This window comes from Anas acuta, chromosome 14 (assembly GCF_963932015.1).
Source record: "Anas acuta chromosome 14, bAnaAcu1.1, whole genome shotgun sequence".
NCBI lineage: Eukaryota > Metazoa > Chordata > Aves > Anseriformes > Anatidae > Anas > Anas acuta.
The window spans coordinates 5026822-5053129 of NC_088992.1; the positions used below are offsets into that span (position 1 = coordinate 5026822).

General features: G+C 44.5%; 1 long non-coding RNA gene across 3 annotated transcripts; it reads right to left on the reverse strand.

Moving 5' to 3' along the window:
* Window positions 1–25571, reverse strand: LOC137864008 (uncharacterized). 3 transcript variants are annotated; one of them, XR_011101266.1, is made up of 3 exons: window positions 24838–25557; window positions 7939–8611; window positions 1–7821 (listed from the first exon to the last, which is right to left on the reverse strand). It is a non-coding gene; the product is annotated as an uncharacterized lncRNA (long non-coding RNA). The 3 variants fall into 3 exon arrangements; XR_011101265.1 differs by having other exon boundaries at window positions 1–5150; window positions 5238–8611; window positions 24838–25555; XR_011101264.1 differs by having other exon boundaries at window positions 1–8611; window positions 24838–25571.
* Between the last annotated feature and the right edge of the window lie 737 nt (window positions 25572–26308).

Sequence of the window (26308 nt, forward strand, 5' to 3'; positions counted from 1 at the left end):
ATGCAGAAGCTCCGTCAGGAGCCTGGGAAGTCAGGTCGTTTTCCACAAAACCACTCAGATTTGACAAGTGGAAAATTCCTGTTCAAGAAGCTCCCTCCTAGTTTTGCAGACGAGCTCCAACTATAAATTATTCAGGGTAGGGATGAGCTCTGATTACCCAAACGTATCAATATTAGGGACAGAGGATACCTGCTCTTGGTTGGTACCTCCACGCGCTAAATAACAGCGTGTGCCTAACGAGGGGCAGCTCCTTAATGTGCGAGATTTTGTTATTGAATTAGAAGGAAACTTTTGACAACAGCTGCTTTCAAATGTCTCATTTACACTGTAAAAGCTGCTGCTTCCTGTAATAATTGGGAGGGAGAGGAGGGAAACCACACGTAAGCTGATCCGTGCCCCCAGGAGCTGTGCACGCAGCTCCTGTCAGATCAAAGAGGAGCCTCGCATGGAGTCTGAGGGGAGAACTTGGCCCCTGGCACTTTACACAGAAATACGCTGGAGCTTGCCTTGTATTTAGGCAGCACCCGGCCCGTATCTTTGATGTGTGATAACAGCGAGGCAGGTAGAGCATAAGGGGAGGCCTAACAAGTTATAGCACAAGTGGGAAACGCCGTTACAAGTCCAGGATGAACGAAATAACGTTTGTGCTTTCCTGGGAGAGCCCAGCCATACCTCAGCCACGGAGCGATCCAGACAAAGGGAAAAAAGCTCGAGACCCAGCAATCTGCAGACAGCAAATAAGCTTGGAGGTAAGGTGAGTGGCTGGAGAACTCAGGAGGTGGTTGAGCTGCAGAAAAAACCCACAGAGCGTGCACACAGGGACGGCCTTCAGAATGGCAGCCCCTGGGTCCCAGCCGGAGGGACAACATGCAGACGGGTGTAGCTCCATCACCGAGCAGACTTCGTTGTACATTCAGCAACTCTGCATCACATTACACTGCCTCCCTAATGAAAGGGATGCGGTAAGCCACTTACATTTTTGAAGGCAATTTCTGTTTGAGATGGGCACAGAAAGCACGCGGGCTGAGCCAAACCATCACCACGGCTGCAGATCACATCTCAGCTTCACAGGCTGCCAGCCGTCCTGTGCAGCACATCTTCCCTCCTTATTTTCCTACATCTTTGTCCTACTCAGGAATAAGAAGAGAGCACACAATTCCCACTACCAATGTTGCAGGATAGCCCTGCAATAATTTCTATTAAGCTTTGAGGAAGGGAACCTTTCTGTCCTGTTACACGCACTGGAAGCCCAGGGGACCTCCATGTGCAACGTTTGTACGTTTTCCACTCACAGGTTATGGCCCAGAGACTCTCAGAAACAAAGTCACTGCAGAAATGAAGTCGAGGTTCCTGCTCTCCGTTTCGCATTTATTGTTCTCTAAGGAAGAAACACCCTGGCTGGGTTTTTAAAGCAAGGCTTAAATCAGCACAGAAAGGTTGCGCAGGGAAGTCGTGTTTGTGCATGCTGCACATGATTGAATGGCAAAAATAAGCTACTACGTAGAAAGCCCAATGTCATAAGACACCTAACAGAAAGCCAAGGAAAAAAAAAAAAAAAAAAAAAAAACAACTTGGCCTGATTTGACTGGTTTTGCTTCTGCAGGATGCCTTCAGCAACCTTTTGTTCATCTTTGACTTTACAAAGAAATAAATGCAAAAAGACTCCAAGATGTTCCTTTGAAACTTTTTTTCTGTAAAGGGAAGGAGAGAATTTAAAATCCCTCAAAAAAAAAAAATAAAAAAAATTAGGCTGCTTGTGAAGATTCTTATCTCCTAAATAAATCATTTGCTGCTACTCTTAAAGATGTGACTGATTCAAGAGTCAGAAGGAACATGATGGCTGAACGCACTTGTTAACAGCAACACATCATCTGTCTTCAGCGAGTGACCAAATGTTGGTTTAACCTTCTTAATCCTACAAACACCACGAGCCGAGCTGACGATTTTAGTGATCAGTGTCACCCCCAGGAGAGGAGGGAGGCAGAAGACTTGACAAAGTGAGTGGTAAATAAGGGCACCAGATCGGCTCTGGGCTCTGGCTCAGATACTGAGAACCTCCTGGTACAACTGAAATTGTCACTTTCAGCTGATGGCAATATTTTTATATATTTTTTTAATCATGACATTGAGACAAGCTTCAGTTTCAGGCCCAGAGTCCTTCTAGAGACTGCTTCTACAAGACTATCCCACATAAGCATAAATCTAATTATATCCTTGGCCAATTAGCTTTTTAAACTTCACTTATAAACCACAGAAGAAACTTGTTTGAAAGGAAAAGAATTCTTTAAAAAAACAACGTCTGTCAGGCAGTTTTAACAAACTTCACACAAGTGCATGCCAACACTTTTCTGAGCCATATGGGGATTTCTGTTGTCAGTTAAAAATTGCAAATACCCCATGCATGAACTACTGAATAAAGCTGTTTTTATTATAGAAGTAAACAGAGAAATTTTGGACGATTCTTTGCATTTCATCATTATTACCAACTTCAGGCACTTTCACACACATTAAAGTTTGTGCTGCTCAAAAAACCATCAAGCTTTATGAGTAGAAACAGACAGCGCGTTTAATATGAGCTTTTCAGCTAGAACAGCTGTAGCTGTGCGGAGCTGGCGCTCTCCAAGCCAAGAGCCATCTTTTTGTTCTGTGATCACACAGCGCCTCACGCCAGACGTTTATCCTCAAACCAGTAACACTTCTGATAGAGGTTTACCCTGTAGGATCGACCTGGCATAGGACTGAACATCCCAGCTTCCACTGAAGTACTTGTGACTCTTGTTTCTTAGAAAAGCTGCGGATACAAGCTTGCTATCACAGAAAAATCCCAAAAGTGAGGAACCCCAGGGCTCTGTCGGCTCCCCGTCCTATTCCCATCATCAGAAAAGCACAAGAGCAAGGGCCAACACGCTGTGAGCCGAAAGCCCCGATCCAGCTGCACTGGCCGGTGCAGCTCCTTAATATCTCTGGAATTCCCCAGGCACAGTTTGCAGCGGGATGAGCCCGAGCAGCTTGTTGGTGTGGAGCCGAACGCTCAGCACACAGCGGCCTCAGCACGGACAGAGCCTTTTAATCTGCCATTAAAATCCACCCTGAGCAGCGAGCTGAAGAAACGCCGTCTTCTTTCTGCGGTTCATCATCCGTGCTTCTCTTTGCTTTCTGAAGGCAGCTCGGCTGATCTCCGGGAGGCCGCTGTGGGTGCACCCGGAGCGCGAGTGCAGATGGCACCATCAGCTGCAGAGATGGCACGTCAAGTCAAACTCCTGACAGCACCGCAGACAGCTGGCCCTACACTGACAAACTTCGCAGACACAAGAGGTTTTGCAGCTAGCGGTGGCTTTGCAGCAGAAAAGACTCTTCTGGGACTGTGCTACTGCAGGTGTGGGGGCACAGCTCTGCTGGAGCAGACCGGGATGGAGTTATGCAGTGCTTAAAAATCTTGGCTTGTGTTCTGCAAAATGAGGGCTCTGGGATTATTTAGCATCCTGGTCGATCCCTGGCTCTGCCTCCCGTGTTCTTCCTCTAAGCTGTTCTAGCTGAGCCTGGGGTTGCTGGGTCTCTCCTGTGCCTTCGAGGCTGCTTCTTTTCCTACCTCTGGTCCAAGCTACAGGACCACCCCTGGCTACCTTCCTGGGGTGGCCCTGATGTTCTGAGGTGCTACCAGGACGCAGAGGTTTTCAAACCAGGCTGTTTCCAGGTCTCTCACCTGTATTCACTGACAGACAGATCACCACGTGTTTTACACGCCAGGGAAATACCAGGAGTGTTGTAATACACGGTAGATCCTTCAGTGGAAAGTTAGGAGTCACTGTTTCAAATTCCTCTTGAACTATTACAATCAGCCTGATTTTTTTGCTTTTTAAAGGAATTGCACTGACAACAATCTCCCTCATTTCAAAAGAGATTTTTATCAAAACCTGCTAAAATGCAAATTGCTGAATCTCTGCTATTTTGGAGAATGATAGTTATGAGTTGACAAACAGTCTCCTCGCCATCTGAAAGAGCTTGTCACAACACACATACATTAACCCTCCCCCCTCCCACAGAGCACAGTAAGCTAAAATATAAAAAAAAAATAAGAATTTCTTTTCTTCTTCTACAGCCCATGGAGAATTATCTTCTTTGCAGGGCTCCTTGTGATGTATTGCTGCTCAATCATGCATGCACCTTTGAAACAGCATCACAAGTTCTTCCTGACAGCAAGGAATGTGTTCCTACTCCAAGGTTACCTTTGTTCAAAATATACAATAGAAAGTAGATGCTAATGATAAAATAAATGCACAGCACTCTTTGGAAATGGCAGTGCTGAAGCTATCACCTTGCCTGAAGCAATAAATTCCAGGCGAGCACAGATTGTATTTTTAAAATTTATCACCTCCCAGGCTAACAAGCATTGATTACGTGTTTTTCTCTGAGTAATTGCCAATATCATTAATATGTTCAAAATTATACTTAAAAAGAGAAATCACATTCTGTGCTCTTCTCCACAGAATATGCATGAAGTATAAAGACTAAAACTGGCTGCTGGAGGAGAATCCCCGCCAGCCCCCGAGCTCTGTTAGGTGGCACAAGCTCAGCACAGCAGTAGGACTGTCACTGAGGTTCGGTGCTGGGGAGAAACCCTCACTTAGCTCTCGAGTCCCCCTCGGTGGTCCCAGCAAGCAGTCCCTGTTTAGGACCTCACGAAGAACAGAGCTCAGAAGCTCTGCAAGTGCTTCCAGAGCCAAACGCAGTCCGACTCCCCACACACTTCACCTCCAGGTTGAAGCGAGTTGTGTTTGTCTAGGGCAACCTAATTTCTATCCAGCTAGGTCAACCAAAACAGTCAGTGGGGATTCCTTTCCCACCGTTTGGTACAGAAAAGCCAGAATAAGCCCCTCCTTCAGAATTTGGTCCTTGACCATGAGCATTTAGCATGTGTGTCAGCATGGCCTTCCACTAAAAGGCACCCAAGGGCAGGGCACAGCAACAGCTCAGCTCCCACTTGCTACCAGAAACACTGCAGAGAATTTTTTATTTTTATTTTTGCATTTTTGGGGTGGGAAGCCCCTTATTATCTCACCGTTTCAGTGACGTTCTCCGGCCTCTACTACACCAAGGCATATCTGTACAGGGCAACCATGTTCCTCATTCTGGCTGAGAAAGAACTGACTCTTAAAAGAAATAAAGAAGATACTTGTTAAAATACTGGATTGAGAATGTTCCTCACCTCTACTTCCCAGCAAAAGGGCTTGTCCTACCTTATTTAGGAATTTCTGAAGGTGCCGCTGGGTTACTGAGACAGGCACAAAAGCAGAGGGGAAGCCTGTGTGGAAGCCCAACTCCATAGCTCTCACGTTCACTCCCTAATCAGGGGTTTCAGAATCAAAATGAGTCCTGGATTAGCGTTTGTGACACTTATCTGCGTCGTGCTTCTCACATTGCCACTGCGCGTTTCAGCCAAGACGCTGAAATCCTATCTCAAAAAGGCGTCAGGAACAGAAAAACCCTGGATAAGGAAGGCTACATTTTTCCCTACACAACACTATAGATAAGATATAAGCTGCTCATTTATCGGTTGTCACCATTCTAACAACGCTAAAACACTTCATTTTCTGAATACCATCCTTAAACACGTCTTGAAAAATTAACTAGCCTAAAAAGAACAAAATAACCAGAGCCCAGTGCAGATAAGAGAAATATTACAGAAGAGGAGCCTTAAGAAATCCAGTGAACATTAGATATCCATCATGTACATTCGAAATTTCAGATTGAGGGTAATTATTTTAATGTGGAACCTTCAATCACTGCTCACCCTACAGAGCTTCCCCACGGATTTGAGTTTGAGTAATGTAGTAATGACAGCATTACCACTTGTAATAGAAAGAATCATTACAGCATCATTACCAAGGAATTACTCGTGCAATTAGTAATAATTCCCACATTCGGAGTCAAATAAGTAACACTTTCCCCATTAATTTAATTTTCCCTGTAAGCGATAAGAATAGTTGCTTACCCGAGCCTGTGTTTTAGTATACCTATCTGCTTCTTTGTCTAAATAATTCCTAATGCTCTGCTTTTGAAGAGCACTGCATCTACTCAGATAATTTCACAGGAATCAAACTATATGATCTGTCAGGTTACTGGGCAGGTAAAAAAAATAAATCTCATGTTTGACCTGGTTCCACAATGTACTCTAAATGGAAATCACACCCTTCAGATGCATTTACACCATGGGAAGGATGATAACTGAGGACAGTGAAGAACGTTATCCCGTGTGCATCCAGTTGTTTGCAGCGGCTTCCTAACTACTAGCAGTAAGCAGCAGCTCAAACGAGTACTGCTATGCATACCTGGGGCTTCTGGGGTAAAAATCCCATTAAAAGGGGTGAACGTTCAAGCTACCAGAAAGAGCAGCCCAAGTTCGGAGTTCAGGACCACGCAGTACATGGGAAGGGTTTTGTTTGCTTGGTGCTCCAAGCACATCCTCCTCCAGGGAGGCTCAGGTAGTGATGTCTTCATCCTTTGTTAGCTCCCATTTCATCAGCCCCTCCATCGCAGCCTCCCTCTATAGATGAGATTTCAAGGAAGAATGTAACTCTGTGGTTTTATATGTACTTGCATAAAGTATTTTGCATCAGAGTGAACCGTATATATCGAGACTCCGGAGTATTTTCTTTAAGACAAATCTCACTGCAGTGCAGGCGAAGGTTGAGGGGTTTTCCTGGTACTTTCAGTGATGTCAATGGCAGAGGTTAAGTTCCAGAAACCTTCTCTTGTCCTCTGCTTGCTTATCCTGGGGAAAAATTTGGCAACTCAGATCAATCCTCTTGTGCTGAACTGCCCTGCATCGTGCCAGTCCCTGTCCAGCCCTATTAAGAGACTGACAGAACTGAAAACACCACACTTCCCATGTACTGTAACTACACAAAACGCCTGCAGCCAGCCCCCTCTCCCTGCAGGCATCGGGGAGCTACGAAGGGCACAGCCCTCGTCTGCACTGCGTTCCTCTGGGCTGTCATGCCGGACAGCTTTTCTTCCTGGCAGACCCAAGGAAGCGCTGAGCACAGTGCTCCATTCACGCCCCTGGCTCCTTCACACGCTTAAGCGGGAGCCAAAACCTTACCCTAGGTATGGGCACTGACTTTTTGAAATGCTTTTTCTAAGTCCAAAGCACGCAAAGTGGGAGAACAAAACAGCCAACCCCATGCCACGGCCTGCATGGCCCAATCTCATTTCTAATTCTCTTACATTCCCCTTCATCCCCCAGCTCAGCTCTCTGCAGAAGTCCTCCTCAGCGAGATCTTACAGCTGCTTTACAGGGAAGCCGATGAATACGTTCATTGTTCCGACACAACTCCAAGGCACACAGTTCCTCAGTACATCAGACATTCAATACACAGAGGAGAACACTGTAAAGCAGTACAAGATACAGTAAGCAGCACTTGGATTACTATGAATAATTAACTAGAAACCATTGGATAGCAGATCTCCTGATGTTCCTCACGCAGATTTTTCCCACCTCACTGCTGTTACACACCGTCTCTTCGCTTCAGCTCGCGTTCCCATAGAGCTGCAGAGGATCTCTCGAGCCAGCAAAACTCTGCCATCGTGCTCCATGTCATGCAACCCTTCAGATACTAATCAGATGCCAATTTAGGGCTACTTCAGGTGCCTCATCTACATTATACTTATGGCAAGATCTTTCCAAATCCCCGTAGCTCTCGTACTTGGAGACCTCTTCGTGCCCAAACTAAATTTGTTCTCAGCCAGACTGAAGCGTTTCAGTGCCAAGCACAGAGCTGCTGCAGCTACTGTTGTCTAAGAGTATAAGAAAGGCAAAATCTGCAGGGAGATGTACTATCTTTCATTAGATCTCCCTATGCAATGGGAAAGCACTGGGCAGGCTTACAGATATAGAAGCCAGCACAGGTTAACTAAGCTCTTCTTCCTGCTACCTACCCCCTGTTTTTACAGCCAGCGATCACTCAGTTTTCATCTCACGAAGCTGCACCAGCCAAGCTGCTTCTCCTGTGAGAGCCTCAACCTCCTGTCCTAGGATCAGAGGAGATTTCCTGTTCTCCATAGCGAGACCAGAGCACAGCGCTGCTTGCACGGCAGCCTGCTGCTTGCTCTTTCAAACGCCGCAGTACAAGGGTCTGAGAGGCAGCACCAAAAGAATTCTCTGGAAAAAGCCAAAAACTTCAAGCATCCTATGAAATGTATTTTGTTGTTGATGTTGTTCCAGTCTTCTCACAAAGGAAAGACACGACGTGTTTACCTTAATGATTTTAGTACCAGGAACAGAAGCACGTTGTCTGAGGCTGGGTGCTGTTTTCCGTTGTTTGATACTTAAAAACAACCCTGGGTGGTTTGCTTCTGCTCTTTGAGAGAATTCATAACTAGAGATCCACTTCTTGCCTCTCTCTTTGTGCAAAACAATTTTTTCCAGCTCTAGTGTCAATGGGCAGTAGTGTTGAAGGGCATATCAGAAAAAGCATTAATGTCACAAGCAGGAATTTTGTCCCCACATCACTTCTAGCCAATATGTAGATTGCTTCAGAGGAAGGGCTCCTTCTTGGATGATGCTAACTCATTGTGCTTTGTAAAGCCCGGAGCTCTGATAACTTTTTCACTATGAGTGAATGAAAAAAAAAAAAAATTGGCATTCCTCCAAACATAGTAAAATGAAAAACATAGAAACATCACCGAGCAATTTGTTCTGGTGGAGCGCTCCAGCTCTGGGGCTTGAGCACAATCCTGCAAAGCAAAGCCCTGCAAACAAAGCCCTGTATTTACTGCACACCACCCCCTCCCAGCATCGCTGGGACCTCAGATAGTGTCACACAAGGACCCGGCTCAGCCATTAGATGCCCCAATTTCGTGTTCCTGTACGGAGCAGTCACGTTCACAAGGACACTGCCCTCAATCCTGGAACCCCGGTGGAAGGAAGATGGAAACCGTGCCGTGGATCAGGCTTCCCTCCTTAAAACCCAGGGATGGGAAGTCCGCACCCAGGAGAGTGTGAAACGGTGGCCTCCACGGCCTTCAATTTCAGCTCCAGCGCAAGGAATTGAACTTGCCTGACCCTAAGCCCGAGCTAATAAATCCCCCTACAAAGCAGCGATGCTGTTTGCAATCACAAGCAACCATCACTGCCCTGCTCCGTGATTGCGCTGTGCACACCTAGCAGTGAGGGAGGTGAGGGGGGGGCAGGAAGGGCTGGCGGCCGTGCTCGTATTTGTGCTGCGAGCAGTTTGGTTACAGAGGCGATCACCATGCTCAGCACACCGAGTGCTGCACAAAGATCATACAAAGAATTTGCCATGAATTAAAAATGAACGATACTTAACTCCCCCCCCCCATTTTCCTATCCTCTCAGCAGCATGCAGCACAGCAAGGTAACTTTTCAAAGCAAAGCCTCATCAGTTCTGACACTTTATAAAACACACAGCCTGACCTGTTCAGCATTTACATAGCTCACTGATCAATTAGGATGCAGCGCTAAACAGTAGTGCTCAGGACACACATTTCCCCACCTTGGCCCTCTTTGACCTCCCCACACAGTAATGAATTTTCTTCCTGCTTGCCCTGCAGAATGGATCAACCTTAATTATCTCACAAAAGACCAGCGTTGACCTGGATTTATTAGAAAATTGAGGGGCTGTCACACCAAACTAAAAACTTCGATGTCATATCGAAATTAACTCGTAGCATTGATACACATCTCTGCAGCCAGGACTGCGTGCGAGTCAACAGCAATATCAGCCTCCGAGTCAACTCCTGCAGACTGAAAGGCACAGCAGCCTCTCAGGGAATCACCCCTTAAACAGCAGTCCTGCACCACCAGTCATCTTCCATTCTGTCTGCTGGGGGTTTCAGCATCCTCCAAAGCCAGGTCAGATGTGAGGCCTCACTAAGGGGAGGGATTTCACAAGGATGGAAATCAGCAGCCACGAAGCCAACCTGGGCAACACGACGCATCTATAACTGGGAGGACGAGAGGCAGTGGCCCACAGCGCTGCTTTGGTATCAGAAGACCTGGGCTAAAAAGAGACCTTCCACAAACCATTCGGCTCCTCTGTAACACAAAGGGGAGATCTTCCTCACCAACTGTTCTGTGAGTGGATCAAATCCTTTATTAATTAAAGCTTGTGGCTACAAATGTGCCCAGCTTCTACCAGAATAAGTTAGGCCTAGATGGTAAGGACCTATTAAGTATATAGGTAGGCTCCAGACAAGACGAGTTAATTAAAACCCAATCATAAATCAGCGTAATTAGAAATAGAATAAATGTGAGATGTAGCCATAATGAGAGAGCCCTTCACGAATACAGAAGAGACAAATCATGCAATGGGTGTCAGTGCAGAGCGATCACGCACAAGCCTATTTCCCAGTCTAAGTTACACTTGAGGTGTTTGCCAGCGTAGAAGCCTCTGCAGCATTTCCTTGTCATTTCGGTGCCACGCCTGTCCTTGTACATGCCCAGAGCAGTGGCAGCTTATAAATATAATCGCTATGGATTGATGCACGTACAACAGTTCTATTTTAAGTATTACATTTTCCGAGGCACTCACTGGGACTCAGAAATGAGCCAGAGGACAGAGGCAGCTGCACGGCAGATCTTTGGTAAAGCATAGCTTTTTGCTGGGAAAATCCACGTTTTGGGAAGTACAAAAATGAGACTATGGCTAGAGTATCAAAAGTATACAATAAACCCAGCTAATGGATCAAAGGAATTACCATTACTTCAGCACTGTTCTTCCATGCGGGTAGAGATGCCTTAATTGTGCGATGCTTTGTCTGAGAATTGATGGGAAAACATGCTGATCTGTGTGTGAAAAGGTCCTTGCATAGGAGGTTATTCAAATCAAAGGTGCCAGTTTTATCCAAATTTCAAACTCTCAGTATTTTTCTTCTTTCAAGGAACAAACCTTGCATATTGAACCAAAGGTACTAAAAATGCACTGATGTGCCTGCCTGTGAAGGACATCTTGAACTACCCCAGCCCTCTGCTTCTGCTGAATCCAAGACACTCAGACCCCAGGAGGTCACTTTGCAAGTGACATCTGGGGATCCAAGAAGGCCACACCACACAAACAGTCTCAGACCTTGGGAAAAGCCAGGCCTGCACCCTGCTTTTGCATCTCTGGTCCAGTCTAAGGACTCAAAGTGAACAATAACAAATCAACTCCACTGAATACCCAGATCTTACTATGAGCCAGCAGCCCATCCTACCAAGTGATCAACAATAATTTCCATGCTGCAGTGAATTAGCATGCAGCCGTAGGATTCAGTCACTCTGCACAATCTCCAAAACAGATTTTAAACAGCAACACTTGGAAGACTTATTTATACTGTGGCAGTATCCAAATTAGAACTGGAGTCCTACAGTAGAAGATACCATATAAATACATAAGAAATTGTTCTCTTCTGCACCTTCCTCCCCAAGGACCTGCAATTTGACCAAAGATGAAGCTTGGAAAATAGTGGAAACTATCCTAATGGGAGCTCATAGACAGGATGCAGCTTTTAAGCAGCTATGTAATATGTATCAGAAATCCCTGCAGATCTGTGAACTATCTAATCCACCCTCTTAGACAAGGAATCAGTCTGAGTCAAACTGTATAAGATTCCAAAGCATTTTTTCAATCTCTAATTCACAGCCTTCATCAGTGATTATTTTACAGTGGAAGTAATGGAGCAAGAAAATGATGTACTTAATATACCAAGTAGCTAACTTAAAGCAGCTATCTAAATTCATGTACTGCTCAGCTTCAACTCCAATGGAAGCTGCTATTTTATTTTTGTCAGCTTCTCTGGCGTGTATCAATAATAACATCCAGGGAGCGATACCCACTTCCATCAGATAAGGACATATCACGATATTATCTGCCTGCCCGGAAAAGCTGGCTAAAGTTCTGAATCCCATGGGTCATTCCAGTCTGGAGAAATAATTACTAGTGGAGCCTGACATCTTTGACACAATCCTGTTTGCTTTTAAATTATGTACAAAGCCTTGTTTCCCTTCACACACCAGGAATGAAACAGCAGGAGAGATCTCCAAGCCCCTTTTTAGCCAGCAAAAAGCTGCATTCAGCATTTTCTCAGGACTGCGCTGCCAGTGTTTTTTTCTCTGTGCTTTTTCTGTCTGCTATCTTTCTCAGATGATCTGATGCCATTCTGCCAGAGCCACGCAAACCTTCACAGCAAAGCATCTCATGAAGCCTCTATACTTCCTCTGACTGGTGACTTCAGCTTATGCTTTTGCTGGATTTTTTAGCACACAAACAAGGAGATCAGCCATATCCTTTATTTTTCTGAAATGAAGAGACAGCCATTTACACCAACATTTACTGCAACTCAGCAGTTACTTGATTTAATGCAACTCATAAAATTACAATTTATACTTTTTAGAGTCACAATCCTGGTGGCTCTCTAGTCACTGAAGTGCTTTGGGGTGCAGGCAAGTATCAAGCACATTACTCTAATACAAAGACAAGGTCTGTCTCTGTGGCTCCAGATCTGACCCCAGCTACTACTGCAGCTTCTTCCCCTGCCTGGGAATGACCCTGAATCAGGGAGTTTAACTGCAGCCCTTTTAGCTAACAGGCCAATATTTTAGCACTGTAACTATCTGACTGAGGCTACATATATATAATGTGTGTGTGTATTTATATACACACACACACATACAGAAAGACTCAAGACACCCAGCTGCTTGGCACCAATCTAGAAACAACTCAAAAGCATGGCATGGCATGTGCTACACCTTTGTGTACAGCTTCCCTCTTCTCTTAAAGAGGAATACTTCAAGATTGAAACCTTGTATTTTATTTATTGTCACCATGTATTTATCACACATCTTAGTTCAATTTAAAGCCACATGCTGAGGCAGCATCCCACTGTTTCCCTCCTTGTTCACAGACTGTGGACTGCACCCTGTAAAACATGCGCACAGGCATGCAACAGCACAAAAGTCAGCCCTGCACTAGTCTGCGCTGCCCCCTTGCAAGTTTGCTCAGGACCATATATTCCCCACCATCGCCTATTGTGCTATTTGCAAATGGAAGACATTTGCATTCAGACAAGTATTTAAAAGCGCTTTGGATTTGTTACAGAAGTCATCATTGGAAAGGTGGTGTAAATCAATGTGCTAAGGGTGAGAAATATTGATTTCCCTGCAAGGTTTATTTGCAGTATGGCTGAAAGACCTAATACTAAGAGACAACAAATTGAGCCATCTCAAAGCTCAGGGGCAGTTTGAACAGGGTTACAGGGTGCACAGGGAGCACAACCAAGCAGGCACCATGCCAACCCCATGGCCAGGGCCCAGCAATGAGGGAAGCACCCCCAAAATACAAGCAGGACCAGGAATAGCGGAGGGTCAGACCCCACAATAAAAACACCTCTTCACAGCAACAGAGTGCCTACCTGCCATGTGAGAGGCTCTTCCACACACCAAAGCTGGCTATGGATGATTTTCCACCACCTTGAGCTCCAGGTGTTCTCCAGGAGCCGTTTGGTGGTCACTTGTCTCCCATAACCCTGCACGGGGCTGCTGTAGGGAGCTGGGATCAACCCCAGGGGTCAGGGCCTGGGCACAGGAGAATGTGCAGAGCCTCAATGCCAAGGAGAAACAATTCTGTTGTCACTGTTGTTTGTTAAATATATATAAAAATAAAATCTTTGTTCTTGTGTTTAGTTATATGAGATTCCAGCCACTCTGTCACTGTTGGCCCAGCCGTTCTGCACCCATTGCGCGCCCTCATGCAGGGAGCAGTAAAGAGGACAGGGGCAGTCTGGCCAGCCCTGCTCACTGTTCAAATCTTGGCGGCAAGAAGGTGCTGAAATCATGAGAGAGGGTGAGGGCAGCACATGGCATCTTACGGGACTGAAGGAGCCCTTTCATGGAAGGGCACATCTCTAGGCTCCCAGGAGGAGAGGAGGCCATTTTGCAGGGCGCAGGTCATGGCAGCCATTTTAGAGCCCTCAAGAGGCAATACCACTGCACTGTGCTGGGGAGAGAGGCCTTCCCTGTGCAGGAAAGCGCCTTTTTCCTGTTTCTTACCCCATTTTTCTGTCACAGGAGTGCAGCTGGTATCCTTCTCCTGAAAGCTACTCCAACAGTAGATAAGGCTGACCAGAAGTTACTTCAGGCAAAGTGGGTGCAGAGATCACCTCCCTTCTGGGCAAGCTGTTCCTCCCTCAGAATTTCACCCAGTGTCCTTAGAATGCAAGAGAGATTCTCAGAGCTAAGGGCTGCTTCACAAGCATGGGGAAGCATGTACACATGTGCAGGGGGAAGACACCTGCTAGTAGGGCAGAGACATGCCAGAACCTCCAGCAAGGGCCTGGTAGCATGACTGGGAGCAAAACCATCTCCTAGCCCTGTTCATGGGGCAATCCTGTTTCTTGTGCAACCCTGCTTTTTAAAGGGGAGATGGGATCACAACGTTGTTCTCTCACTCCTGGAGGAAGGTCTCATAGAGAACATCTCAGTCAGAACAAGATGGATGTGCCATACCCTTTCAGTGGGCTGCAAAAGCAAAGAGCACCAGCTCCGAGATCAGCACAGGGGAAACACTTCAGCTGCTTCAGGCCCACAGGGGAAGCAGAAGCACTGACAGCAGCTGAAATGTGTTAAGTCTTACAAACACAGGTTTTAGTCTGCTACTTCAGGAAATTAATTTCTACTGAGTTTTGCAGTTTCTTCTCCTTCTCCATGGGCCCTGTGATGGTCATTTGTCACTGCTGCTCAGAAAAAAAGGCAATTTTCAGGAAGGCAATGAGGCATTCGACAAGGTTTCCAGTAAGTGTGGAAACATCACACATTGTCATATAATCACACTGTAAGCAGCGACGCCTCTCAGACAAGTTGTATGGTTGCATCTCTAGGTAGTGATGAAAGCTTTTGTTAGGTTTAAGAAGCTCAGCAAGGATATGCTCCAGAGCAGGGAAAAATATGAATAAGCAGGAGATGATTAGATGCTCAGTCTCACAGACATCATGCAAATAAATTGGTGTGGAAATCAGAAACCCCTTAGCGTGAGTCAAGTTCTGCGGTCCTCATTCAGCCCAGCCTCCCTGCAATGGGTCACCCTTAAGCCACTTTCTGGTAATGTTACTACTTTACCAGTTTGATAAGCCTCCTCCACACACACACTGATTTACATGAGCGTATAGACAGACCTTGCCACTGACATTTGCTAGAAACTTTCCCAAGGCCTATACTGAATTAGCTTTTCTCCCCAGGCAATTCAGGCTCTGGTGCTGAAATCCTGCAGCATTTCCTCACAGAGCAACTAAGTCCTGCCCAGTGTAACCTGCAGGTGTTTATTTAGTGCAGAAATCAGGCTATAATGGAACCAGAACCCTTTTGACCTTGTCAATAAAGGGGTTACAAAGTTTTAAGTACTCCCTTTGTCAGGGGTCATTAATTTACTGGTGACCAGTCTCCTTGACAGTTAAAAAGAATAGGACTCAGAGAAAAGAAGCTTGGGAACATGCCTTCCTTGTCCTGCCAGCTTCCCTGCCTTCTGAAGTCTACAGCTTCCCATTTTGCTGGGAAAAATCCCATCTTCCATCACAAACAATGAGTAATTCATAGTCTGGATACCAGGCAGAGGTCGGTGGGAAGGTACAAAATGGTATAAGTAACAGTAGGAATGAATACATTTAACTTTTGGCTCCTGTGGAGAATTAAGCCTAAAAGGAGGTGTAGCCTACTTCAGTCAATACTTCTATATCACTGCTTGTCTTTCTAAAGATATCCTGCTCTTCACACAGAAAATACTCCAGCTCAGGTGGAGTGAGCCATTTCTGTGGTTATGCGTGAGTAATTGTAATACTTGTAGGTGCCAACCAAAGGGCAATAAAACTGGTTTAACTAGCATACCAAGGGGCCCGTGCAAGCGATGCCAGTTTTGGTTTAGTTCTGAATTTGCGATTGTCATCTCCATCACTATTTACTAAGAGATATGTATGCTTTTAATCTAGTTAGCCATCTCTTTCCAATTCAGGTTCAGAATAGGTAAAATATAGGGCTTATTTCCATATTACCTTGTGCAGTTCAAGACCCCATTTTGGAAAGACCACAAATTACAGCCATTTTTTCCTTTTACATTTACCTGTGCCTTCACATTTGCATTGCACCGTTAAAAGGTTAAGGTCTAAGGCAAAGATTGAAGTTTGTCTGTGATAAACAGTGAGGAGCTGACCTCATATATCGGAATCGCTTTTTCCAGGAGCTAAAGAGCATCTTCCCTATCCCAGCTGCATATTTCCTCAGGTTTTTGCTGTTTCAGCTAACAGTTATTTCCAGAACAGATCTGGTCCATTTTGATTCCAGTGCCCTCTGAACAAATTGGTTGAAAGATGGAAAGAAAAAAAAAAAGAGATATCTATCCACAATAGAAGTAGCTGCCTCAAAGAACAAAATGGGTACACCTCCAGATTTGAGACTAGAGATCTTAAAGAGACTAGAGGCCTTAAATGAATCCAGAAGAGAACATATCAGAAGCATCTGAGGGAGAATGTATGTCTAACTCTAGTTAACAGGGTCTAGTTCGGTCCCCAAACATCCACTTACTCAAAAACAGCCCTGCATTCAGAGGTTCAGTTTTCATTCTGGATCCTTACAACAAGTGAGAAACTGAAACAATGAAAGACATGACTAGAACATGTTAGACTTCCTTCTATTCTTATTTATGGCAATTTTGGTCTAGCTCCATTAACTTCAGCAAAAGCTGGATAATGTTCAGAAACCCCAGTTCAGACTGGGGCAATACTTAACCATGTACTTTACCTCACAGGAGCTGATACAGCTGAAGCAGACTTAAAACTGAATACATCCTTTGCTGCAATTGCAAGGTGATAGCTTTATAGAAATCAATGGGAAGGTAATTCATCCCTCATCTCAGACATCTGTAGAAGTGGCACCTTTTTTGCCCAGGGCAATATTATGGCTTCTCTCAATTTTATCTATCCATGCGCGGTCTGAGTTAGGTTTGTCACATTTCTAGCTGTTTAGAACGTCACTTCTCACACTTAAATAGCCACAAAGCAAGACAATGTTTGTAATAATATAGAACAGTCACTTACCCCTGAGCAAGTAATTTATCTTGGACCAGAGCGCCAAAGTAATAACTGGTATTAAAGATAAAGCAGTCAAGACAAAAAAAAGGTAAATCAATCACTACATTAGGATATTGGAAGAATCATTTGCATGTACTCAGAAAGTATGATACTTTCTATTAAGCCCAGCTGTAGCAGAATCCCAAATTCATAAATATTCATCAAATAACCTTTTAGCAAAACTCAGTGACTACGATGGTGGCCAGCTACAGAATTCAATCTAATTGAAAACCTGAGAAGTAATGAAATGATTGCATGTCTGTCTCTTCATTAAATCAGTGTGCAAATTTGCATAGATTAATTTGTGTCAAATTAATAGCTCCACTCTTGGCTTTGAGCCAAGAGAACTTATGATCAATCTATAGTTTTAATTCCATTCTGCACTCCCAAAGTGTTGGGTGGTTTTTGCTTTTTTAGAGACAAAAAAATTAGAGCTGAATATGATTTTCACCACTTCTGTCATTTCCCCCTATTTCTTATGTTATGATGATTAATTATAATAAAATGTGCACATGACTAAAAAGCAAAAATGAAACACACACACTCAGCCATGGAGAAACGAGATCTGGTTTGCTTCTCTGCAAGTAAAGACGCATTGGAATGCCTGAATCCTCAGCTACATTAAATTCAACAGAGGGTGGTGTATGTCTGGGGCTGAACAGGCAACTTACTTGCCTGTTTTCTGAGCAGTTCCCAAGACCGGGTATTTTAGTAGAATTTTGCCTGTCATTCGCTGGGTCCCCAGCCCACCATGCTCTACCTTTCCATAGGATGCAGAATTTGCAGTACCTATGTGGCTGTTTGATCCACATGATGTGCAAAATATATTTAAACATTTAATGTTTGTTATGTTGAGATCTGTCTGGAAAATAATTATTTCAGCCTTCAGTTATTTGAAGTTAGTGACAGGGACAGACAGTGCACTCATTTACATTTTCAGCTTGCCTTTTTTTTGTTGTTGTTTTTTTAATACAATCAGGCTTTAATTCAGGACATTTGATTAATCAAACTCAGACCATCTGCTGCAGTCCTGTCTCCTGCTGATCTGCATTGCCTGCAGTGACATGCTTCAGGGCTGCAGTCTCACACTGTCTCTTCCTCTGTCAGCTGTTTTATTGCTATTCTGCTCCTTTCACCCACCATACAGTGACTGAGCTTTGTTTACTATGATGACCACTTACGATAGTCAGTGCTAGACAATTACTATCAAAATACAGGACATGTGCAAAAGCCAGTTACACAACAAACATACCAGAATGAAAACAGTATGAACCCAAGATTCCCTGTTAACCAGAAGAAACTCTTCACTAAGACAATTCAAATACTTCCAGTAGCAACAAGCAATTTTAGCTTCCTCATAGTTAAAACTTCCTAGCATTAATAGGGATTCTGCATTCGTGTGATTTTTTCCTTTCATGGTCAGAGATAGAAATTCAGAGTGAGGAATCAGACAGCATGAACTTACACAGCTTAGAGATTTAAAGGCACAAGAGGCAAGCAAGGTACATAATTTCCAAATGGGATTTCAGTTTAAATGGAAGGGGAAAATATTGCAGGCTTCAAATCAGAAGTCTCAAAAAAATACATCCAGAGAGCTTCTACCCCACCAGCCATCAGTCACTGCCGTGGATAGAGCACAGCTCTGCACATCCCTGGGTTTGGGCCAGCTCTTGCTGGTTCCTGTGGAGCTCCATAAGGGGCTGAACACACTGTGGTCTCTGCAGAAATAGGACAATAGCGATCTGAATGCCTTCGATAACAAGCATCCTCTAGCTACCAAGGCTAATGCAATAAAGAGAATTTCATTTTGGCATAAGAACGACATGATGCATTGGCAAGATTTCAATTATATGAGGCCAAAGAGGCAGCTTAAAAGAGTTAGGCCTTTATTAATCAGGTAACAGTGATGCTGCATTTCAGAACAGGCTTAACACCTGCTAATTTCATTTCAGGGCTGCAGAAGCTGAGTCAGCTAACTGAGCCTGTTGCAGAACAGGCACATTCAGAGCAGCAAAAGTATTTCTTGCCTTCATGAAAATGTTCTTCTCTCTTCAATAAGGACACTAAGCAGGGAGTAAGGAAAAAGGATGGCACCCTTCCTCCTTTAAGCCTGCCAATACCCTGTGCAGCTAGAGCTGTGGGGGAAGGACAATAAGAAGCATCACAGATGCTTGCAGAATGCATTGTTGCAGTAGCTAATGTTTATTAAAAGCTAAGGTTTCAGTAACTTCAGAGGACTTGAGGCAGATTCTACAACAAAAATACTGGTGTAGGCCAAATTATCTTCTTGCTTTCATTCTGTTTGGAGACAATTTTCACCCCAAGGCTAACGATGAGAAACTTGAGTCAGATTTTTATAATGGAAGTCATTTTGCATCCTCAACTACAACGTTTGCTATCAGCAGAAATTATAACGCTAAAACTGTGTGATGGTTTAATAGTTGATAATACAGCATACACCTCATTTTCCATGACAAAAAGGTATAGTAATAACAAGAAGCACTGCAAATCAACCATAATATACTGAAACAGGACTTATTTCACCAGGACTGGCGCTTACTACAAACGCTTATATGGTTCATTTATACGGTACAAAAGACAATTGTGAAATGACTGGAAACGTAATATGGAGGAATGTAATTGGTCTTGCTGGAGATTGATAGATGGTCATTTATGAAAAGTAGCCATCAAAGGTTGGATTGTCTTCTCAGTTTCACCAGAGTAAAGCAGCACAGTTATGAGATCAAGGAAAACCCCAGATTTTTACTGTCCAAAGGACTCAGGCTGATCTGAAGCAAGTACTTCAACAGAGAACTTTTTTTTTGAAACTGCCACAGTCCTTGCTGGCCAGATGGAATTTAAACATTTAAACATTGTAGTATCTAACTTAAGTCCAAAATGTTCCCAAAGTAATAGACTGATGAAATGTCTGTGTTATTCAGTCAGTACTATTGTTCAACACATTGCTTTGTTCTTCAGAAAGTTCTGCTGTAGAGGAATCAACTGAACTTTTCATATCAGACCCATTTCTAGAATCAGAATAGGAAATGAAGAATATAAGCGAAGATCTCTCCCCCACGCACACCATTTCATTAAGATGAGTTAAGTGACAATCCTTCATCCTTGCAAGAACCCCCAGTTAACACCTCAGTACGACTCGGAGCCCAGGGCAGTCTGCCTGGCTGCTGCGCACCTGGAGTGTGCAGATGAGACATGGGGAAGAAAGGCATTTTGATGCAGTGAGAAACTGAGCCCTTTGATTTGTGCCTTGCAGATGCTCTACTATTAGCCAGAGGTCCTCAGCTAGGAAAGGATAGTTACAGCAAGTATTCGGACACCTGAAGAACACCAGCTACTGCAGACCAGACAATGCTTCCATGCCAGGTCCCCCTCACCCACCTCCAAAAACAAAAAATTCTTATGCAATCGAAACAATTCTGGGGAAAGGTTTATTTCTTCTTTCCAGTCTTTTTACCTCTTCAAAGCCTTGATCCTATAAGTTATCCTGTTGTTATACCAGTATAAGCCACCACAAACTCCTATGGACTGTACCAAGAGAAAGCTATCATAAGTAAAAGGAAGACCTGAATGGCTTAGAAGTCCAGATTATTGAGAAAGCAGCCACAAGACTCCCCTTTCTAATTTCAAGCATAAAACAAGTCCTTCGTAAATGTATCATGTGCCCCACTGCAGTGAGAAAGCCCACAGTGGCAGGAGGATGCAGCAGATACAAGAGGTCAAGCACTTTCTGTTCCTCGGGATCAAGCATCTTTCATCCCCTGTTCAACATTTTTTATTTTCAGAGCTCTCAGTACAATAGGTGTTGAACTCTTCTGAAAATCAGTAGACACCTGTCTACCAAGAACTGCTGAGTAGCTTTATTGATTGCTCTCGAAGCGGGCAGACTTATATTTCATAAACAGCGTATCAAAGTTCAAGTATAATGACTGAGGACAAAATGCCAGTAGAAGCATGATAAAAAGTTTCCAGTAATAATTGAATTAGCTTGGCCATATATCACTGGACTTTTTTTGCATGCCCAAACAACCCACAAACAGTAATTATGGTTAGCTGTAAAGAGGACGATAAGCAATCGTAACAACAAAAATATCACACGGGTCTCATATATGTAGCAATCCACAAAGAATAGGATAACCCCAGTCCAGTTTTTCCTTTTGCAGGACACAGACCTCCCTTCCCAGCAGACTGTCCCAGGGCATTTGCAAGGACCTTGGAGCAAACTGAAAAAACAACCTACGTGATCCCCACTTCAAAAGCCATGGAAGTGAAACACTACAAATGGAAACATTCAGCATCAAATTAGCCAGGGGACTGCTGCTTACCCAGGACTTAAAACATTCAGGTACAAGACAGCTTCATAAAAACGTGTTCTACAGTAATAAGGGGAGAAATCCCCCCCAACACACATCATTATAGCTACAGCCCCTTAATTAATAGATCATTAGAGCATGGCTGAACATCCGGGTAGGTGTGAGTTGCAGGATGGAGACCAGGGAGGGGGCAGCAGGCAGCTGGCAGCGATTCATGGCTTTTCATCAGCCAAAAGGATGCTCCCCCTCCACCACCAGCTGCTGCTGGGGGAGATGGAGTGGCCCAGGTGAGAGGCTGCTTGCACCTGGAATAATTTACCAAGTTAATAGCTCTAAGAAGCAAAACATAGCTCCTCTTTAGATCTAGCAGCACAGAGAGAGGGTCTTGCTCCAAAGGCAAACCTTCTGGGGTCATTGTGTGTGTCTGGCTGTGCTGTGGAGTAATTAGAACAGCTAAAAATGAGACACGGCAGCTGACCTGCTTTCCAAAACCATCATGATCTTTGGTATTTTATTAACAGTAGCGTGCTACCCTGAGCTGCAGGACGGCACAAGCAAGGTGCAGAAATAAAACACAAAGAGACACACACATCCCTTTGGGAGACTTTCCTTTAGCCTCCATAAGAACAGATGAGATGCAAACATGCACGAGTCTCCCTTCAATACTGAAGGTCTGCCTGCAAGCAGAGAATTCCTGGAAAATGAAAGCTGATCTCTCTAGGGGCAGATTTCTTTCTTTCCTTTTTCTTTCTCCAAGTGACATTTAAAGACAATGAGACCCCTTTGTATTTCAGGTACAATAGCTAAGCAATAATATTAAAGCTTTGAATTTGCACAGCACTTGCCACCAGCAGCCCTAGCACGCTTGACAAATATTTAAAGTGGGCTTTTCCAGAGCATCTGTAGGAATTAGAAGTGTAAATCACAGAATCTGTAATCTTTAGAAGAAATCACACTCTTAATGTTAACTTCCTCCTTGTGGCGTGTCTGTGCCTTTGGTGTTATCAGGGCCAGCGTTCTCAGTGCTGGTAAAAACACATGCCTAAAATTAGGAACCAGACTTGGGCACCTAAATAAATATCTAACTCAATAGATGCGACATGATTGTGTTTTGTGGGCTTTTTTTGTTTGTTTATTTCATGCTATTGTTGTGTCTCAACAGAAAATCCCTTTCCTTACAAGATGATTTAAATGCTACATCTTTTCAAGCCTGAGGGGAAGCTTTATCCGTCAGCCATAAGAAGAAACATCCCTGAATAAAGTTGCCTTTTGGTTTTCAGAGCTACTCGAGGACATTTCATGCCTCTACCAGCCCGTTTGCACTAACCATCACAGCTCTCAAATTAAAATCGCTTCATCTTGCACCAGGTTTTCTCCCATACCTGACCCACTCCTTTACAAGAGAGTGCTGGTAGGGCTGTACAAGATGTGGTGTTTGGTGCCATTTCCTAAAAAAGAAGTGCTGTCCTTCCTTGCTGTTCCCTGAGGGGTGACTCTGCTCCCTCTCTCCCCACCAAAATAACAGCTAAGGCCACCCTGGGGATTCCTCAGCCGCCGCTACAGCAGCCAGGCACAGGGGAATGCTAATTTATCACTGACATCAGAGGCAGTGAGCTGCTGGTTCCCTGCAGCCCTCATTGCGATGGCCACAGGTACAATCTTTGTTAGAAAAATGATGATTCACCACGTTTCGGAGGCAGTGGCTTCAGCTGCTCGTCTGGATCAGGCCTCCACGCTGAGCTGGGAGCTCTGCTGAGAGTCAGACCTTTGCCAGGCTAATTTATATATTTTGTCAGCATGCTGGAAAGGAGCCTTTGGATATATTTTCAGCTTGTGTCAAAACACCACACGTTATTCTGATCCCAGCACTTAAATGCTAAAATGCTTTAAATCTGCTCTCATCTTTGATATTTTTAAATAAGACGTGTTTACATATGCATTACTATGGTGACAGGAAAATAAAAATAAAGGGAAAAATTCCACCAGCGTATCAAACTCCATTTCGAGTACAAACACCATTAACATATCTAAACGAATCAATAGAGTCTGGATGTCTCGTGATACCATTTTGATCAATAACAGAATAGGTATGAAGATAAATTCCCATTACAAAATCCTTATAGATTTTCAGGTCTCTGCCCAGTTCATCAGCATCCACCAAATAATTAACCCCTACGAACGTGAATCAATCTCCTTCTCCAGCATCTCCCCCCCCGCCACGGTGAGCCCCCAACCCTCTGGCCACTGGAAACTAGATTTGTTCACCAAAAATCACCCAAAACAGAGGTGATGATGCTTTCTCAGCACTTGGTGCTGAGCCCATTGATGCACCCTGACCTGCAAGCTGCCCCCACGGTGCTGGCTGCTCCCGCTGATCTTTCCTGAGGTCTTTCAGAGCTTGGATGGGAGGAGGCTCTGGCCCAGAGAAACCATTCCAGCAACCCTCATCCTCTTTCCTGAAGGACTGCTGACCTCTCTTTCACCTGAGCGCAGCTCTCAGTGCTCTGGTAGAATAAATACAAGTGCATTCATTTTATAACAGGAACCTTCTCAAAACATAAATAAATAACCTTAAGAGTTTCCCAGGCATCACAGCAAATCTTACTTTCAGGAGAGTTCTATTTTAACAGATGAGAAACCTGGAAAAAATGTAAAAAACAACAACAACAAAAAAACCAACACCACTACCACCACCACCAAAAACCACTGCTCCACAATGACAATTTTTATTGAGGACTGAAGGCAAATTGTCAACACTCACAGGCAATACTTATTAAGGTCTGGTAACAGGAACGAGAACATATCACTCGTCTCCCTCACACTGCCATTTATTACAGGGTTGCAAACTACACTTCTACTACTTGGATCCTAGCTATTGAAGTAACAGCCCCTGAGGGCCATAAAAAAGTTGCCACTGTCACATATAAATCAGTTTTCATCATAAAAAATGACATGGCTTGACACGGAGGGATAATATAATAAGGTAACTACTGCAGAGGCTTCATGCTTCGATATGTTCAGAAGGATGTTTCTCTTTATCCCTGACCACAAATACTTGTTGATGGTTTCTTGTCAGATGCTTGAAAGCCTTAAAGAGCTGCTATCTGTGCCAGGGTCTGCTCCTTGGACAAACTTTTCATTAACCTTTGATCATCCTCCAGAGTTTTTTTTTACCATCTGAAGAATTTCAAGTGCGACAACATGTTCATATGTGCGTGGGGGAGAAGAGGAGGTGAAGATTTTTATAGACACACACATACATCTCGTACAAATATACACCCGAGTCCTTAACACTGAACAGGGCTGGAGAAAACACAAGTGGGCTCTTCTATTTTTAAGGCTTACAAAATCAGATGTGAGAGGAAAAAGGATTTATTCCCCCCAGCTTACTTACCTCTCTTCCAGCCTCTTTGCTCCAGGAATAAGAACAAGAACGGTCTCTGCTGTGCTGATAACCACCAGCAAGGCTCTGCCTCTGCATGAAACCTCCCTTTGCAAAAAGCTGAGGTTTCACATGCACCTGAATGGCAAATGTCTGCCCTGAATGGGCAGTTTGGAAACTCGGGGCGAGATGCCTGCTTCCCAAACAGGGCAGGGACACCAGCATGCCCTGTGGTGGCAGCTGCTTGCCAAGGCCAGCCCCGACCTTGCCAGTGATGCCGCCTGAAGGCAACAACCCCAAACCCCTCCAGGAGGGGTCTGCACACATGTTCACAGGGCTGCAGCTTTTTTGGCACTGCAACACCAAACACAGCTTCGTTCATTAGCTGCAATAGCTCATTAGGGCACTGCGGCTGTGGATACCCACGGTGATACATTTTACCTTCTGTTCTGCTCCTTTGCTAATGCAATTTCAAGGATTTTCTCTAAAGCAAGCACTTGCTCACAGAGGTGGCTCTATGCATTTGGGTTTCTTCCTGTGGTATTGCAGTACTCACCAACCTCTCTGTGTCATTTTTAGCAACCCTTTTCCTCCCAACAACCACCATGGCAAACACATTTTCACTGGCTGATGTGCAGGGTAAACTTGTGAGCTGGCAGCTGCACCAAAGTATCAAGGATATGGAGCAGCTGTGGCCATAAGCTGCTCCTGTTTTGGCCAGGCTGGTTAATTACCTCTTTGTGTAAGAAATCACCCTGCTGCCGAAATGTCCTTTTTTTGGTGCATGCTGGGAGCTGTAGTCTTTTGGGAGATTGAGAGATTCGTGTCTGGGAGGAGGACCCAAGACTGCAGTGCAGCATTTATGGCTCGCCCTGATCTGTATTTTAGGTGCTTCTGTTTTGTTTCCCTAAACGTGTTTCTCTGTACCAAGCATATAAATCTGTGTATGTACCTATGAGCACAGGAGTATAATGAATTTGAAGTGTCTGAAAATAAACATGGCTCTTCTGCTCACCGCAGCTGTGATGTTTCCAAGAGGATTAAATAAATAACAGCATATTGCTTAATCAGAGTAAGACACGGAATTGGTTTGGGGATGTAAGGGTGTTAATTTTGTTTGGGAAAATGCCCAAAGAGAGTGCCATTACAGATAAATAACCGGTCCTTGTCTCTCTAGCCGGCTGTTTGAGAAATGTTAAAAGGTTTCAGGTCAGGTTTTTTTCCCTGCCTGCAGTCTGTGTGCTGGGCAGTGCCCGCCAGCAGCAGCGATGCTATCAGAGCATCTCCAGCTCCCTGGAGATGTGGTTACGCAGACGCCCGTTTCAGTCCTAGGGGTCGATGCCCCTCTCTGCTGTGCTGAAGCCCACGTTTTCAGAGCACTGGGTTTAATCCATGTGGATCAAGGCCATGGGGCAGCCCCATAGGTGTTGGGAGGGCACAGATGCTGCACGAGAGAGCAGACCTAAGGGGTCAGCACGGTGGG